This window comes from Momordica charantia, assembly GCF_013281855.1.
Source record: "Momordica charantia cultivar OHB3-1 chromosome 1 unlocalized genomic scaffold, Mcharantia_2.0 BLBB01000001.1, whole genome shotgun sequence".
NCBI classification, from domain to species: domain Eukaryota; kingdom Viridiplantae; phylum Streptophyta; class Magnoliopsida; order Cucurbitales; family Cucurbitaceae; genus Momordica; species Momordica charantia.
Window position 1 is genome coordinate 3,840,557 of NW_028275157.1, and position 17,586 is coordinate 3,858,142.

The following is a 17,586-nucleotide window of genomic DNA, read 5'->3' on the forward strand; positions in this document are numbered from 1 at the left end:
TGCTAGGATGGCTATATATAGCCTTGAGATGTCTTGTTGTAAACACAATTTGAAGTTGAATGAAAAGTGAGTTTTCTCATTAGCTTGGTTGAGAGCTCTGATACCAAAATGTTAAGAAACCCTTGAGAGTTGGATCTAAGAACCTTGCTAACGAACAAGACCCATAGAACTCAATCCCAAAAACCCCGAAAACAAGTATGAAATCAACCCAAGGAAAAGTTTTAGAACGGATTACCTTAATGATCAATATCAAGAGTAGAGAAAACTTGTTTCTAAACTCGTGATTCGAATCACTCCACAAGAGGTATGATCAACACCGCTTGAATGATCCTAACATGCAAATTCTAAAGACACAAGAAATTGCACAAGAAATGGGAGATAAAGCTCTCAACCAAGCTAATGAGAAAACTCACTTTTCATTCAACTTCAAATTGTGTTTACAACAAGACATCTCAAGGCTATATATAGCCATCCTAGCAAGCCATATGAAAAGTCTTAAGCAAATGAAAAGACTTGTAACTTACAAGAAATGAAAAGGTCAAGAACATGGAAAGCCAACCAAAATAAGTGCAATCTCGTCCATAATGATGGATGTGAGTGTTTGACTTGGTTTTTGAATTGAATGAGTTGACTTTGACTTGTCTTGATGGAGTTGACTTTGACCTTGACCAAGTGGACTTTGACTTGCCTTAAAAACACTTAAAAATGCATAACTTGCACCAAATTGAAGTGCATAGTTCCAACTTCTTGCACATCTTCCTTTTTTTCTCTTGTCGAGTTCAAGAACGCTTGGACACGAAGTAGCAAAGCTTGTTGAAGTTTCCTAGCTCTCGATCTTGTAATCGGTCCATGAGGCATAACAAAGGTAGCTTCTTGGTTCATATCATTGCTATTTCATAGGATGACCAGACAACTCATTTTCAATCATGAGTTAGTTATAAACTCCTGCTCGTGAGGGCTCGTCCTTTGATCTGTATGGGTGAGAGTGGTCCGAGTTGCCAACTCAATATTCATACCATTTTGAGGACGAGACCGAGTAGGGAGCTGGGAACATAACTTCACAAGATGGAATTCACTCCTTCCCGACTTTAGGGGAGTAGATGAGTGTTCTCTGAAATGCTGACTCCTGGACTTGAACAAGGGCCTCACCCTCTCATTGGCCCGAGAGGGACTTCCGGTCATTGGTGGGACCATAACTGGGTTGTTCATTAGTGGAGCAGTGGTATTTAAAGAGCAAGATGTAACTTAGGGGTAAAACGGTAATTTGACCCAACATGAGTTACAAGCACTCGTGAAGGATTGACTTATCATTAATGGTCGTATATCTGTGGACACGAAAACATTATGCAGTGAGAAGAGTGCAACTGCGAGTCTTAGTAGAGTGACTCGTAGTTAACGAATGTTGATTAACTCGGTCAATGAGTTTGACAGATTAATCTCATATCGTTGGAGCTTCTGATCTGTAGGTCCATTAGGTCCCCTTGCTAGCTCATAACGGGTAAAACGAGGATCGAGTTTTTGGAAGAATTTGAACTGTTCAAATTGCTCAAGGGAATATATGTATATTGATACATTATAATATATAGTTAATTATAAATTGAAACTATATATTATGAGAGAAATTATTTGAATGAGATTCAAATAAAATTAATATGAATATGATTCATATTAAAACTATAGGTTAAAAAATTAATGCAAATAAGATGTACATTAAATCTATAGGTTATACAAGAGAGAATATGGTTTAATTAAATATGAGATATTTAATTAAATGTTAAATAATTAATTGTTAATTATTTAATATTACATTTAATTAATTAATTATTAATTTAATTAATAATTATTTAATTAATTAATTATATTAATTTTAATTAATTATTAACTCCCCTGCATTTTAGCAGAGGAGTGGGGAGTTTAGTGACGTGGGGTAACTCCACACGTCATTTAGTTTTGGTTTTGAATGCAGAACTGTTTGCAGGATGTGCAGAAAAAACAAAACACAGAACTCCCAAGGGAATTTTCTCTCAATCTCAATCTCTCTCAATTCTCCCTCTCGTTCCAAAGAAACGCTCCCACAAGCGTGTTCTCGAAATCCAAGAGGATAGCTCAGAAGATTTGGTAGTGTTGTTCGTGTGGAAATTAACTTGAAGAAGAGTTCTTCAAAGGTAAAAACATTTTTCCCCTGTATTTTCATCTTTGAACGTTTGATTTTGTTTCTAAAAAATTATGAACAATGATCCGCTTCCGCTCCGAGATTCACATCCCATCAGGTATATATTTGATATATCCTCGATATACAAGTGGATAATGTACCGGGAATGACCTAAAGGATCTACAGTAAATGGATAAGGCTGGGTACCTTATCCTGGTAAGACTATGGATACTGCCAGCTTTGTAAATGTTATAGACGACCCGATCAAGATCGTTCGTGTGGAGACATGCGAGTGAGGATATCCTATATCATGAGTTTGTATAAGATCGGACCGCGAGATAGCCAATCTTTAGATGTGACACCATTGACTAACAAATTGCTATTTCATAGGATGACCAGACAACTTATGTAACGCCCCAGGAATTTCACCATTTCCAAAGAGGGACCGTTACTAAGACTACCTAAAATTTTCACATAAACAAGAGAATTGTCTTCGCAACAATACTAAGCAATAAGGCTACCACGCTTTCGCTGCGCTACTCTGATTTTCAACACTCACGAGAGCTTGAACAATTAGAACAACACCACTAAAGATTCAAGAGAAACTCACATCCTAGGCAGATAAACCATTAAATACCGACTTCACATCAACCAAACCCTTCAAGGAAACCTCTACTAACTATAAACCATCCACTAAATGAATATTAACATCTCAATGACAATGAAGCAAAACTAATTCAAGTACTATCAATTTAAACAAATGTATTCATAAATATCCTAAGTAGGTTACGATCCCGTAGTTCAAGAAGCTAACAAAATTAATGCTCTAAAAGAGAATAATGAATCGGCAACCTTACAACATCTTTTAGACCATAAAACTAAACAAGACCAATCGCTAACAACTCAACTACACGATTAAATAGCCACAACTATCCTAACTAAAAGAAATTAATTGTACGCAACATAGCCAATGGTCTTTCCGATCAAGCCTCCTCCTCACCATCACCATCCCAAGAGCTAGCTCGATACCTGCAAACTGGAGGGGAAAAAGAGGGATGAGTACAACCACAGTACCCAGTAAGCAGCCCTTATCTGAAGGGTCACGCACAAACAGCATACTTATCAAGGAACAACGTGTCATGCTTATTAAAGAATCAACACACACACATCATGCTCAACCAAATCATGAAACATTCATAGTCATGCTTTTCATCACATTATGCATTCAAACATAGACACATTCTATAAAATTCGGTGACAACCACAACTAGGAACACATTAACTACCAACCTCTAGTCTCCCTAACATCTCAAGTACCTCTACGCTTATCACAGTTATCCTAGCCTTCCACAGTTAACTCCTTCGAGTAGAGTCGGCCCCTGACCATTTTCACCCAGAGCCCCGACACTGCTGCATCGGCCCTCGACCATTTATACCCGAGGCCCCGATGACTTCACCATCTATTGGCCCTTGACCATTTGTACCCAAGGCCCAAATAGTGTTCCTTTCAAAAGACTCCTCGTATCGACCCTCGACCATTTATACCCGAGGCCTCGATACCCAATTAGTGACGTGTCAATCCTCGGCCATTTATACCCGAGGCCCTGACACCCACCCATTCACTTTCTCCAAGAATCCAACTCTCACCAGAGTCTTACTATATACTTTCTTAAGCCACTACCCCTGCATCTTTCAACTCACAAATACAATTCAGCATGCTTCCACAACATAAATAACTTTCTAATAATGAAATAATAACTCAATCATGCTTGATATCCAACATCAATATTTAACAAGCATTACTAAGTATAATAACTCACTAAACACGCCGAACCATTCATGCATGATCTGACAACAAACATTTCCACAGCAATACTCAACAGTTTAGCAAAGCAGAAATCTCACCATTTTCCCCGACAAATATCCAACACTACTCCAAGTACATCGGCTAACACAACGAGAGTTATTTAGCAAAATGACATATCAAAATTAATATTAAACGTCACAAAACCAGCACATTAGAGACCACTTAACACACATTAACACACGCACACTCCCCTTGTCTACTTACTTTATTATGTCTCAAAACTCTCACAAGAGTCCTACTTGCTACTACGCCATGCCTCATGCATCAACAATCTCATAACAGTCCCACATGCGATACCCCAAAATGATCATATATAAAAACCAATCAATTTAAAATAGTCCAGCATGATCCAACAGCTCCAACAGACTTCGTTCACAGAAAAGGCACATCCAACAACTTAACCAAAATATAATTGATAGATACCCAGCATACCTCAAACACAACCGACTTCTCATAAATATTCAATATGCTTTCGAAACAACAGATTATAGTACCGGTATACATATTTCATCATGAAAACCAATTAGAACATAACAACTATTCCATCATAGTCATCCAAGATTACTTGGCTACAATTTATTCACACAACCACATAATTTTCCCAAGATATATCAACAGTTTTATCAACAATAACGTTTACTAAATGTTAACAACGACAAGCAACATGCAAATATCACACATGGGCACACGAGCAAACAACCATATCATATCAGCACACAACAACAACCCCTCCAGTAAGAAACTACTTACAACAAAGTTCTAAGCGCTACCAAGTTCACCGAAGGGTTCCTAAATCCAAAAGCAAACCAAACTTGATTAGAATTCATGTTAGAAACACTTAGTTTGCATCGAAAGTGAGTTTAGATGATCTGTTACCTACTATCTCACCATAAAACCTCTTGGGTAAGGAGTGGGTCGACACCGAGGAGGTTCGGGCATCCAAAACTGAGTTCGAATGTCCTTATGCTTGCTGTTCCGATGTCAAAAGCGATGGGTAATGCTGGCTTGAGTCTAAATAGGGGTGGGTACCGCGAATCGAACTCCGGACATGTGTGGGTAAGCGTCTAAAGTCGTCGAGGGGAAGCAAAGGCCACAGATCGAGGCTGTGGGTGGTCGTCGGAGCGCGCACGGCCACGGGCCGCCGTCGAAACTCCGCAGAAACGGCACAGCCACTGCAGAAAACCGGAACCGCCCCGGGTTTGGGTTCCAGACCCATGTGAGACGCCGGAAAAAGGGCTGAAGGCGCGCCGCTGCTGCCGTCGACGACTGCTGAAGAAGTTCCAAGTCGCGCCGCCGTTCGGGATTGAGAGTCGCCTCTGCTGTTCGAGGAAACGCCGTCGTTGCTGGTTCGAGGAACGCCGGCCGCTGCTGCTACGAGTTCGCCGGATGGAGAAGCGGCACCGTTCGCCGCTGTTGTCGTGGGTCGTCGCCGGAGAAAGAAACCAAGGGAGGCCGGCGGCTGGGGTGGGGGATGAAGAAGAAGAAGAAGACGAAGACCTAGGGTTTGTTTTTTTTTTTTGTTTTAATCTCCTTTTCTTTTGTTTGTTTTATTTATTTAACATTTAAACCAAAAAGCCCACATTCCCAATTTTTTAAAGAATCCTCTTAATTAGTTTTAAAAATGAAAAGCCCAACTCCCAATTCCAATGGAAAGCCCATGGGCTAGAGGAAACTAGAATTCTATTTTCAAATAGTTCTAACGGCCCAAAACAAGAAACCCGAAATCTCACGTTAGTTGTTAAAATAAAACTCACAATAATTCAAGATAAAATAATTAACTTCAACTCTAAGACCCAAGAATAATAATTCAAAGAAAAGTAGAATTTATGAACGAAAATCCTAAAACCCCTGAATTTAAGATTTAACTAAAAATCTCCTACACGGTCGAGAACTTAAATTATCTTAATCCAATGAAATTAAACTTAATTCTAATTTAGTCAAAATTAGAATCTCAAAGTTAGAAGATCCAAGAATTAAAGTTATCAACTTAGGGAAAAATCCAAAGACACTATTTATCTCTTAAAATAAACGAGTCAGAGAACACGGGGCGTTACAACTTATTCTCAATCCTGAGTGAGTTATAGGCTTCTACCCGCGAGGACTCGTTCTTTGATATGTATGGGTGAGAGTGGCCCGAGTCGCCGACTCAACATTCCTACCATTTTGGGGATGAGACCGAGTGGGGAGATGTAACATAACTACATAAGATGAAATTCACTCCTCCCCGACTTTAAGGTAGTAGATGAGTGTTCCATTTAGTGATGACTCTGAGACTTGAACAAGGGGCCATACCCTCTCACTAGCCTGAGAGGGACTTCCCGTTATTGGTCTGACTATAACTGGATTTTTCATTAGAGCATCAGTAGTACTTAAGGTACAAGATGTAACACAGGGGTAAAACAGTAATTTTACTCATATGTGGTTATGAACATTCGTGAAATATTGACTTGCTATTAATTGTCCCTATCCGTGGCGCAAAAACATTATATATTGAGAAGAGTTCAACTGCGAGTTTTTAGTGGAGTAATTAGTAGTTAACGTATGTTGATTAAGGTGGTTAATGAGTTTAACCAACTAATCTCGCAATGTTGGAGCTTATGATCTATAGGTCCATTAGGTCCATTTGTTAGCTCGTAAAAAGGTAATGAAGGACATTATATCTTGGAAAAAATTTGAATTGTTCAAATTTAATTAAAGAGAATTTGAATTAATTGTGTATGACACAATTTCATATAATGTATCATGAAATATTATAAAATAATATATTATGAGAGTTTAATGTAAATTAGATTGATATTTAATACTATAGGTTACAATTTAATAAGAATTAGATTCATATTAAATACTATAGGTCATGAGGGAAATGTATATTGAAATATGATTCTAATATTTATTGGTTAATTAAATATTATTTAATTAAATTAAATATTATTTCATTAATTAATTAAATAAGATTTAATTGATTATTAATTAAATTAAAATGGCTTTAATTTAATTATTTATTTATTTAATTTATTTATTAATTTAATTTAATTTTATAAATATATCATTGTTAATTATTGTTTTTACCATAATTAACAAACCTCACCACCCCATCATTTTTGGTGGGAAATGATGAGGTGGAGAGTGGGACTCACACTGTCTCTTCCCTTCTTGCTTTAAAACACAAGACCTTTCTCCTTTTTGGCTGGCTGTTGAATTTCGCAGTAGAACATATCCGTCTCTCACAATCTTAATTTCAATTCCCTTTTTGTTTTCTTTCTAAGAAGGATCTCATAGCCCGTTCTTGATCCTAGAGTCATAGCGAGAAAATTTAATGGTGGTGTCTAAACTAAATTTCCTAGTTCATGCATTCATGTTCGTGCCGAAAAAAATTACGTGCTCGAGGAAGATGGGTTGTCAACGGTCTTCAAATGTCTGTCGTTTTCTTCTTCCCCAACAAACTTAGCCTCTATTTTTAATAGAAATGTTATGTTTAAAAAATCAGTGTTGTTTCGTTTCTAAATCGATTAAATCACAAGCGATCAATCGCTTCCGATTGGGATTCGATCCCATTAGTTGATAGACAAGAATCACATAGTTTATTAGATAATGTATATGTTGTTCCTAAAATTAAGATTAACTTTAATTTTATTTCTTGTCTTTTAGAGCAATTGTACACTGTTTCATTTTTTTGAATGAAATGTTCATTTCCATAAATGATGTTAATATTTGTTCGGGCAATTTGGAAAACAACTTGTATGTGCTAAGACCAATCGTAAATAAAGCAGTTTTAAATACTAAGTTATTTAAAAATGCTAAAAGTCAAACTAAAAAGCAAAAAGTTTCTCCCAAAAAATACATATCTTTGGCACTTAAAATTAGGTCACATTAAACTCAATAGGATTGAGAGATTGGTTAAGAATGGCCTTCTAAGGGAGTTAGAAGACGATTCAATACCACCATGTGAATCTTCTCTTGAAGGCAATATGACTAAAGAGCCCTTAGTACTTATACATTAAGGCCTATGTGGTGTGATGAATATTAAAGCTCGAGGAGGGTATAATGTGACCTAATCTTAAGTGATTATTCATGGTATAGATGATTATTCATGGTATGGTTATCTATACCTAATGCAACATAAGTCGGAAGCCCTTGAAAAGTTCAAGGAGTACAAGACCAAAGTTGAAAATCAATTAGGTAAAACCATTAAAACACTTCGATCTGATTGGGGTGGAGAGTATATGGACTTCAGGTTCCAAGACTATATGATAGAAAATTGAATCACGTCCCAACTCTCAGCCCCTGGTACACCTCAACAGAACAGTGTATCAGAAAGGAGAAGCAGAACCCTTTTAGACATGGTTCGATCAATGATGATCTATGCATATTTGCCTAACTCATTTTGGAGTTATGCAGTGGAGACTACATTTTATATTTTGAACATAGTTACATCAAAGAGCGTGTCTGAAACACCATTTGAACTATGGAAGAGTCGTAAAGCTAGTTTACGTCACTTTCGCATTTGCGGATGTCTAAATCGTGCTGGTGAATAACCCAAAGAGACGACAGGTGATCTCTACTTTGATCTCAATAAAACATAGTGTTTGTATCGACAAACGCCACTTTCTTGGAAGAATACCACGTTTGAGATTATAACCCACAAAGTAAGATATTGATAAACGAGATTTTTTAAGAAGCTACAAACACATCTGTAGGTCCATTAGGTCCCCTTGATAGCTCACAATGGGTAAATTGAATATCAAGAATTATGAAATAATTTGAAATGTTCAAGTTATATAAGGGGATGTATATATTGTATATTGATATATTATATATAAATATATATTAATTTTGGATAAAGATTCAAAATTAATACTATATATTATGAGAGAAATGTTTGAACAGGATTCAAATAATTAATATGAATTTGATTCATATTAAAACTATAGGTTATGCAATAGAGAATTTTTTGAATATGATTAAAATATATATGTTTAATTAAATATGTGATATTTAATACAAAGATAAATAATTAATCGTTAATTATTTCAGTATTTATTTAATTAATATTTGAATTTGATTATTTAATTATTAATTAGATTAATAATTAATTAAATCATTCATTAAATAAATTAGTAATTAATTAAATTAGTTAAATGTTCATTAATTTAATTTAACTATAATTAATCAATTTGTTAAATTAATTAATTATATTATTATTTAATTAAATAAAAATATATTAAAATCAACCCCCTGCACTTGCAGGGGAGTGGTGACATTGGGTAACTCCCTATGATATTTTGCTTTTAACTGCAGAACAGTTATGTAGTGGTGGGCTCTCTTCTTCAGCCTGCAAAAGAAATAGAGCAGATATTCTCTAAAAAATTTAGTCTCTCATTTTTCCCTTCAATTGCTCCCACAAGCAAGATCGTCGTTCCCATGGATAGTGGGAAGATCAGTGGTGGTGTTCGTTGGTGATTACTCGAAGAAAGGTTCTTCAAATGTAAGTTTTTCCCCCTGTATTTCCCTTTTCTTTGTGTGTTTTTGTTCCTCAAAATTCAAGAACAATATCTCCGTTTCTGCTACGGGATTAACGTCCCTTCACAAAAATTCCTACAAGTAAAAACTACTTACGACAAAGATCACTTATGCACTACTAAGCTTTTCCAAAATGTTTCCAAAACAAATGAGATTACACATGGTTAGCATTCCATTAAAAACACTTGAATTAATTGAATTCAAGCTTGGGGTTACCTCCTGACTCACCTTAAAACTGCTTGGGTTTTGAGTGGGTCAACGTCGAGGAGGTTCAGGCTCCCAAAACAGAGTTCGAAAGGTCTTAGGCTTGCTAGGCTGATGTCGAATAGTAGTGGGTCGATGCCAAAAACAATGTCGAAGGGGTGGGTAACTCAGGCTTCGCCTAGGTGTGGGTCACAGCCAAAGGTCACCGGAACAATCAAAAAATGTCACGAACTCGCCGGCTTTACGAACCTGAGATGCAATAGTTGCGGCTGTAGAAGACCATCAGAGTAACAACACACCGATCCGAACCTGAGGAAAAGCATACTGAAATTGGGTCGTCGTTGTGCTTACCGACCACTGGGATGCCGCCTCCGTGGGAACCGTTTAACGCTGTAAGGGACATCACTACTGTCGAGATAAAGCACTGCCATGGACGGACTCCAAAACTATATTTTGTGTAGCTGTTCTAGTCGTTAGATCTTGATGGAAGATGTTCAAATTGCCGATAAAAGTAGATATCGTGGATATGACTTCGTTCAAAGCGTGGGTCATAAAGATCTGGGAGTCAGAGGTTGGATGACGTTGAGAACCTGTCAAAATTTGGCTTGAAAGACACATTGTCACCGCTGGTAGTTCGGGTCATCAGTGGTGTCGCCGGCGAGGGCTACCGAAGAGGAAGAAGAAGAGAAGGGGGGGGGGGGGGGGGGGGGCGCTACAAGGAAGAGGGAGGAGAAAGAGATTGGATTTTTAGGATTTCCTTTTGTTTGTTGTCTTTTACACAAACATTTTTTTTTATCAAATCCTTTTCACTTCATTTGTTTTGAAAATTAGAAAGTCCAACAACTAAAAATAAAAAAGAAAGCCCAAAACTAGAGTTCAGTCCAAAAAAATAAAAAATAAATAAATTTCAAAAAACCTTGGATTTAAGATTTAATTAAAAGTATATTCCAAAGCTCGAAAACTTAATTTATCTTAACCCAACTAATTTAATTTTAGTTCTAATTTACCTAAAATAAGAACTCACAGATTTGAAAGTCCACCAAATAAAATCAACTTAGGGGAAAATGCAAAGGCTTAATTTCAATCTTAAGATAAAAATAACTCGAAAACTCGGGGTTGTTACAAAAAAATTTACAAGCTTAAACGATCCATCTATGGTTTGAAAGAAGCGTCTCGATCTTGGAACATAAGATTTTATACTACGATCAAATCTTACTGTTTTGACCATAATGTTGATGAGCCTTGTGTATAGAAGAAAATCATCAACAAGACCGTAGCTTTCTTAGTGTTGTATGTGGACAATATCATACTCATTGAGAATGATTTAGGTTTCCTTACTAACATGAAAAAATACTAGCCCTATCTCATGCAACTGGTATCGACAAAATGCTTGTCAAATATTGGATGTAGAATTCCAAGAATGGTTACTACCTTTCAGGCATGGAATCTCTCTGTATAAGTAACAATGTCCTATGACGCCTCAAGAAGTTCTGAATATGAGATGTATTCCCTATGCTTCTGTAGTTGGTAATCTGATGTATGTCATGTTGTGTACTAGGCCTGACATTTGCTATATAATAGGGAGTAACACTACGTATCAAAAAAATGAGAAACTATATGATTGTGTATGGCGCTAAGGATTTGATCTTTATACGATACACTGACTCTGATTTTCAAAGTTATAAGGATTCACGGAAATCTACATTGGGATAAGTATTCACTCTTAATGGATGAGCTGTAGTATGGCGGAGCATCAAACAAAGATACATTGCATACTCCACAATGGAGGTTGAATATGTTGTCACTTGTCAAGCAACAAAAAAGGCGGTATGACTTAGAAAGTTTGTAACTGAATTGGACGCTATTCAGACGCTATTCCTAACATGAATTTGTTCATCACCCTTTATTGTGATAAGAAAGGTGTTGTGGTAAATTCTAAAAAACCCCAAAGTCATAAGAGAGGCAAGCATACTGAGAAGAAGTACTACTTGATACGGAAATATTACAACGAGGGGACGTGATCATCATGAATGTTGCTTCAGGACATCACATTGCTGATCCATTGACGAATGCTCGCACGACAAAAGTGTTCGAGGGCCATCTATAAAGTATAGGCTGACGAGTTATGTACAATGTAGTTTAAGGCTAGTGAGACATTTGTAAATGGTATCATGTATGCCATAGTTTATTGTATCTGTACATTATTGTACAACACCCGCTGCTTTAAGCTTTTATTCACCCCACTAGAGTTTAGTTGAAGTGGGAGATTGTTAGGTTTTATGCCCTAAACTTCTTATTTGTAAATGTAAAACAAAAATTTATTCAATAAAGTTTTTATTGAAGTTTCCTTTAGAATTACATTAACCTAAATCCAATAAACTAACATCTAAGGTTATGTCATGTATCTAGAACAACAGTATATATTTAATATAAAGGGTATATATTTCATATATACAGTACATAATTAATACACAATATGTATTCGATATACAGGTTGATAATGTTCTAGTAATAACCTAAAGGGTTTATAGTATATGAGTAAGGTTAGATACCTTATCATGGTAACACTATGGATACGACCAACTTTGTAATAGTTATAAACGATTTAATCAAAATCGTTCATATGGAGACATGCGAGTGGGGGTATCCTATGCAATGAGTTTATATAAGACCGGATAGCAAAATAATTAATTTTTACCTATAATACGGTTAACTAATAGATTATTATTTCATACGAAGACCAAGTAACTCAATCTCAATCTTGATTGAGTTATAGAGCTTGTAAGGGATCGAATTTTGATTTATATGGGTGAGAGTGACGCGGGCTACTTGCTTAATATTTCAACAATTTTGGGGATGAGACCGAGTGGACAGTTGGGTACATAACTACACAAAATGGAATTGACTCATTCCCGACTTTAGGGTAATTAGATGAGTGTTCTCTTAATTACTGACTCAATGACTTGAACAAGGGGCCCACCCGTTCATTGGCCCGAGAGGAACTTCTGTTTAATGGTCGGACCATGAACGAGTTGTTCATCAGAGAATTAGTTGTACTTAAGGTGGAAAAGGTTACTCTGAGGTAAAACAGTAATTTGACATAGCTGTAGTTACGAACACTTGTGAATGATTGACTTATTTATAATGGTCACATTCCGTTGACACATAGTATTCTAGAGTAAGAAGAGTGCAGCTGATGGTCTTTAGTAGAGTGACCAAAAAGTTAATGAATGTTGATTAATATGGTCAATGAGTTTAATCAATTAATCTCGTAAAGCATCTACGACCACCTGAGGTAGGATTTTAAACCCTTCCAATAGGTGTCTGGGTTCTCAACGACTACTTAGAATTTCAACAGATGTCTCCATCACTTCATTCGTCGCACGAGGGATGCGACCGCCCGTGAAACGACGAAGAACATGTGTCCCCTTATTAATGCAACTGTATGAGTGGACGTTTGTTATGACGTATCTAGACAAACTAGTGGCCCCCACAATGGATACGGGAAGGATCTACCCGCCACGTGCCTCGCAATATGGGCGCTCATGCTTCTACTTCCAGCAATGCCTTTAGACTCGATCATCCCAAACAAGATAACCCAGCTCCGAAAGTGGGCTAACTATTGAGGGAGAAATCCGAGTAAGATATGCGTCAAGCGTTGGGATCGACAACGAATCGCTGGACCACAAACGGTTAGTATCGTACGCTGCACAGACATACAGGCACGTCGCCACCATAGCTATACAGCGGAGACGTCCATGACTGCAACCTGCGACCTACGGCTGTAGGGGGACATACCAGCAAGTGGAGGAGCCACCCAATAACAATCGGGGACGTCCCACCCCCCACCCCCCCACATCAGGACCTCGTACAGCTTGGCGTGGCTCTATAGCTCTAACCACCGTCTTTTTTTGGTTCGACCACTGCGCCTATAAAAGGGAAATATTTGTCACTAAACCCTTTGTGTCTACTCGTATTCCTTTCCTCTGATTACTAATTTGAGCGTTGTATTTTGACACGACCCATCCCAATACACCTATCAGCCTTAGAACGAGTCGCGCCGACCATAGACCCCGAGTAAATACGAAGTCCATGGTCAACTTTTTCTGAAATTTGACCTGAACTTTGACTAACAATTTCTGAATGGATGCACAATAAATTAATAATCTCAATATAACAACCACACTTACATCCATTCTAAATATTATTTTCTATCAAAGGGTACAGATAAAAATTTTTTACAAACAAGGCACATGCATACAGAATGTCATGCAACTCTTGAACTGTTATGGATGGCTTAATCTGTTATACTTTCTCCTAGAAACTCAGATACATCCTAGGGGGAAGGGGGGATCAAATGATAAATAGTGAGCTGGAAAGCTCAATGAGTGGTAAGTTAATAGGAAAATAATTTCATCCAATTTCTTACATAATCAACTGAAAATTCAGTTCTAAAAACAAACTTCATAAACTGAAGTATCAACATTTTCATTTAAATTTCACAAAACTTGAGCAACTAAAACTTAGTAAACTTTCTCATAATAATGTGACAACAATTTCTTTCTAGGCAAATCGAGAAGACAACGCTCCTAAGTCTAGGATTCGGACCAGGATTTGGAATCCGGATTTGGCCCTAATCGGCCCGACATTCCCCGCATCCCGTACGACCTAGTTACGCCAACTTCTCAACCTGCTCTAAATCACATTCTAAAACATATAAAACATGCTTCTTTCAAACATAAAACATATAGATAAGACTGAACACCACACATGTATCCATATTCTATTATGGTTTACTGGCATAGAGTAATCTCAATACACACAGCAGAATAATTCTAGTCTACTAGCATTGAGTAATCTCAATACGTATAGTAGAATAATTCTCTCAACACGCAGAGTAAAATGGTCCCAAAGACCTTCTATTTCTGGGTATACTATAGAAACGCACTCTGATAGCATACGGGTAATCACCTGGATATAATTATATGGTGGTTTGAAACGACTCCCATAAACTATTATAAATTTATTTTCTTCTTTTTTATAAGAACTGTTCTAACTTTCTTAAATCATTTCTAAAATCTTTCTTTCTAAAAATATTTCATGAAATTCTAAAATCATTTTATGAAATCTCTTTCTAAATACCTTTCATATCTTTCTTGAACACTTCCTTGAAATCGTAAAACATTTATAAATTCTAATAAACATTTCTAAATTATGAGACAAACACATTTTCTTTCATTCTTATCATAAAAGCTAAATCTTACATATATATAATTTCTCATAAATTCTATAATAATATCCAAAACATTTAAGTAAATAAGCACTCACAAATCCTTCAAACCGGGTCGTTCGCAGCTCCAATTTCTGTATGACCTGAAATATTGATCTAATATCAAATTAATACACTTAATTCCAACTTAAATCAAAATAACTTCAAATTAAACCCAATATCCAAAATCACAACCTCACTCTCCCTGTTCATTTAAAACTATTAATTATTTTTGTTACTACCCTACAAGTGGGACCCACCATTTACCAATCAATTTCTCTCACTCAATTCACCACACGCAATATACCTTTTTTTTTACCCAATTTCTTTTCTTTTTCTTATTTAATTTTAAACCAATGCTTTCTTTCTCTCTCTTCCCTTCAACATCCACCTTCTTCTTCTTCACCTTAGGACCATTCTTTACCAAATTTATTGTCATATTCACAACCATTGCAAACCCAACGAAATCGTACATCCCTGTAAAATTGAGCCCCAAAAATTCATCCTTCATCTCAGGTAAGAATAACAAGAGTTTTTCCCATTCTTTAAATACCCATAAAACTCAACTCCTCAAAAGACACTTATTTCCTAAAAACCCACAAATACAAATCTTCAAAGGCTAAAAAATTCCATGGATTCTTCCTATTTGATATCTAAAAACTTACCAAATTCTAAATTTCAGCTCCAAATCAGGAAAGTTCCTCCTGCTTCCCCATTTCAACAACTTTTATCCATCTTCCAGCTTTCAATCTCTACTTCCTCTTTAGTCTTTTTTTTCTCCAACCCTTTCTCTCCCATTCTTTATCTTCCTTCTTCGTTTTCGTTTTTTTTAACACATGTGAGTGACACACCAAACAAACACCACACACACGTGTCCTACAAAACAATTCCCAATTTTCTTCTTCTTCTTGTTTTTTCTTCTTTTTTTAAACCTAAGTGGTAAAAGACCAAAGTGCCCGTTATTCCAAAATTTTCTTTTTCTTTTTTTTTTTAAATAGCTAAAAGACTATTATACCTTCATTAACTTCAACAATTCCAATTTTTTTCCTTTTTGGAAAATAATGACTGACAAGTCCTTACATATTGTATTAGCCGGGACACTACACCAGCGTCGAGGTTTCTGGTTGCAAGTTCATTTGCCCCAATGCAGACATAAGCTTACCCGAGGGACACATGGCCCTCCCCATAAGTCTAATGGCACTTTCTATAAGTCTAATTAGAAAATGGATAAATATTTATATATTCAATTTTTTATTTTATAGAATAATTTGTTTCCTCAACCTTTCTTAAATGGTACAAGAACACAGCAACTACCCTACTGTTTTAAACTTAAAATAATTTGTCTTCAATTTGGTTCAATTGTTGTCGACAATTTCAATACTTGTTTTTTTCTTAATAATTTTTCTATATTTCATTCTATAAATATATTTTTTTCTTTCTATACAAATCAGTTGGTTGCTCTTATTTTATTTCATTTATAATTTGAATTTTGAATAGTCTAAAAAGTCAACAAAATTCTCTAAAATAATTTTTTTATTTCCATTTAAAGTAAATAATTTATACTTCTATATGTTATAAACTTGCACTGTGGGTCATATTAAAAACAATTAATTTAAATCTATTATTCTGAAGTATTGTAAGTATGAAAAATATTATCTTTCTAAATTCCATTATCTTCCTTGACTTATATATAAAATTTAGTAATTATGAAATTGATCTATAAACTTTGAGGGTTATGTCTGGTAGGTTCCAAAGCTTTAAAACCATGTATAACAGGTCTTCAAACTTTAAACTTTAAATGAACAGGAGTCTGAATTTTCAATTTTTTTTGTTTAATATATTACTAACCTATTAAACTATATTTTTGTTTAATAGATACAAAATTCAAAGTTTAAAGACATATTTGATAATCGTTGAAGTTTAGAAAGATATCAAAGACAAATGAGAAAATTAAAGGAAAAACTTGTACTTTACGCAACTTAATATCAAAACATATAAACTAGTAAGTTATTTAAGTTCATCCACAACAGAATCTTGACAAAAACTGTAGATGCAAACTTTTCGGTAATCCCTTTTACTGGAAGCTGTAGAAAGCATTGGGTGCTTGTGTGTGTGTGGATTAACCGTTATGACCAATCGATGCATGATCACTAGTTATCATATTTTTATGATTGTTGTGTTTACGAGCATTTTGTTTTGTTAATAGTCAGTGAGGGGCTACTTACGGAGTATTTTATATACTCACCCCCACCCCTCTACAAATATAGTTTCAGGTGTTGACCGAGTCCTTGACCATGGTGATGACGTGGAGGAGGCTTACAAGGACCATTAGACTGTGTTTCTTTTGTTTAGGATAGTTGATTTATATTTTGATTGTTGGATACGTTGGGGACTTCTCGTTAGTGGTGCACTAGTTATTGCCATTGTGATGCGTTGAGCAACTTTCCAGATGAACCGTTGTTTTTTGTTACTTATGGTTTTCTTGTTTAGCTTGAATTTGTTGGACAACTAGAAGTTCCTTTCCTTTATTGATTTATTAGCCCATTTAGGGTAGATGAATTTTCTTTTTGGAGT

The 17,586-nt window shown here is 35.9% G+C and overlaps 1 long non-coding RNA gene across 2 annotated transcripts; it reads right to left on the bottom strand.

The window, feature by feature from the left end:
- Window positions 1-2,933: 2,933 nt before the first annotated feature.
- Window positions 2,934-15,963, bottom strand: LOC148213118 (uncharacterized). Of its 2 annotated transcripts, XR_015791857.1 has the most exons (3): window positions 15,678-15,963; window positions 15,072-15,116; window positions 2,934-3,188 (listed from the first exon to the last, which is right to left on the bottom strand). It is a non-coding gene; the product is annotated as an uncharacterized LOC148213118 (long non-coding RNA). The 2 variants fall into 2 exon arrangements; XR_015791856.1 differs by lacking the exon at window positions 2,934-3,188 and having other exon boundaries at window positions 14,188-15,116.
- Between the last annotated feature and the right edge of the window lie 1,623 nt (window positions 15,964-17,586).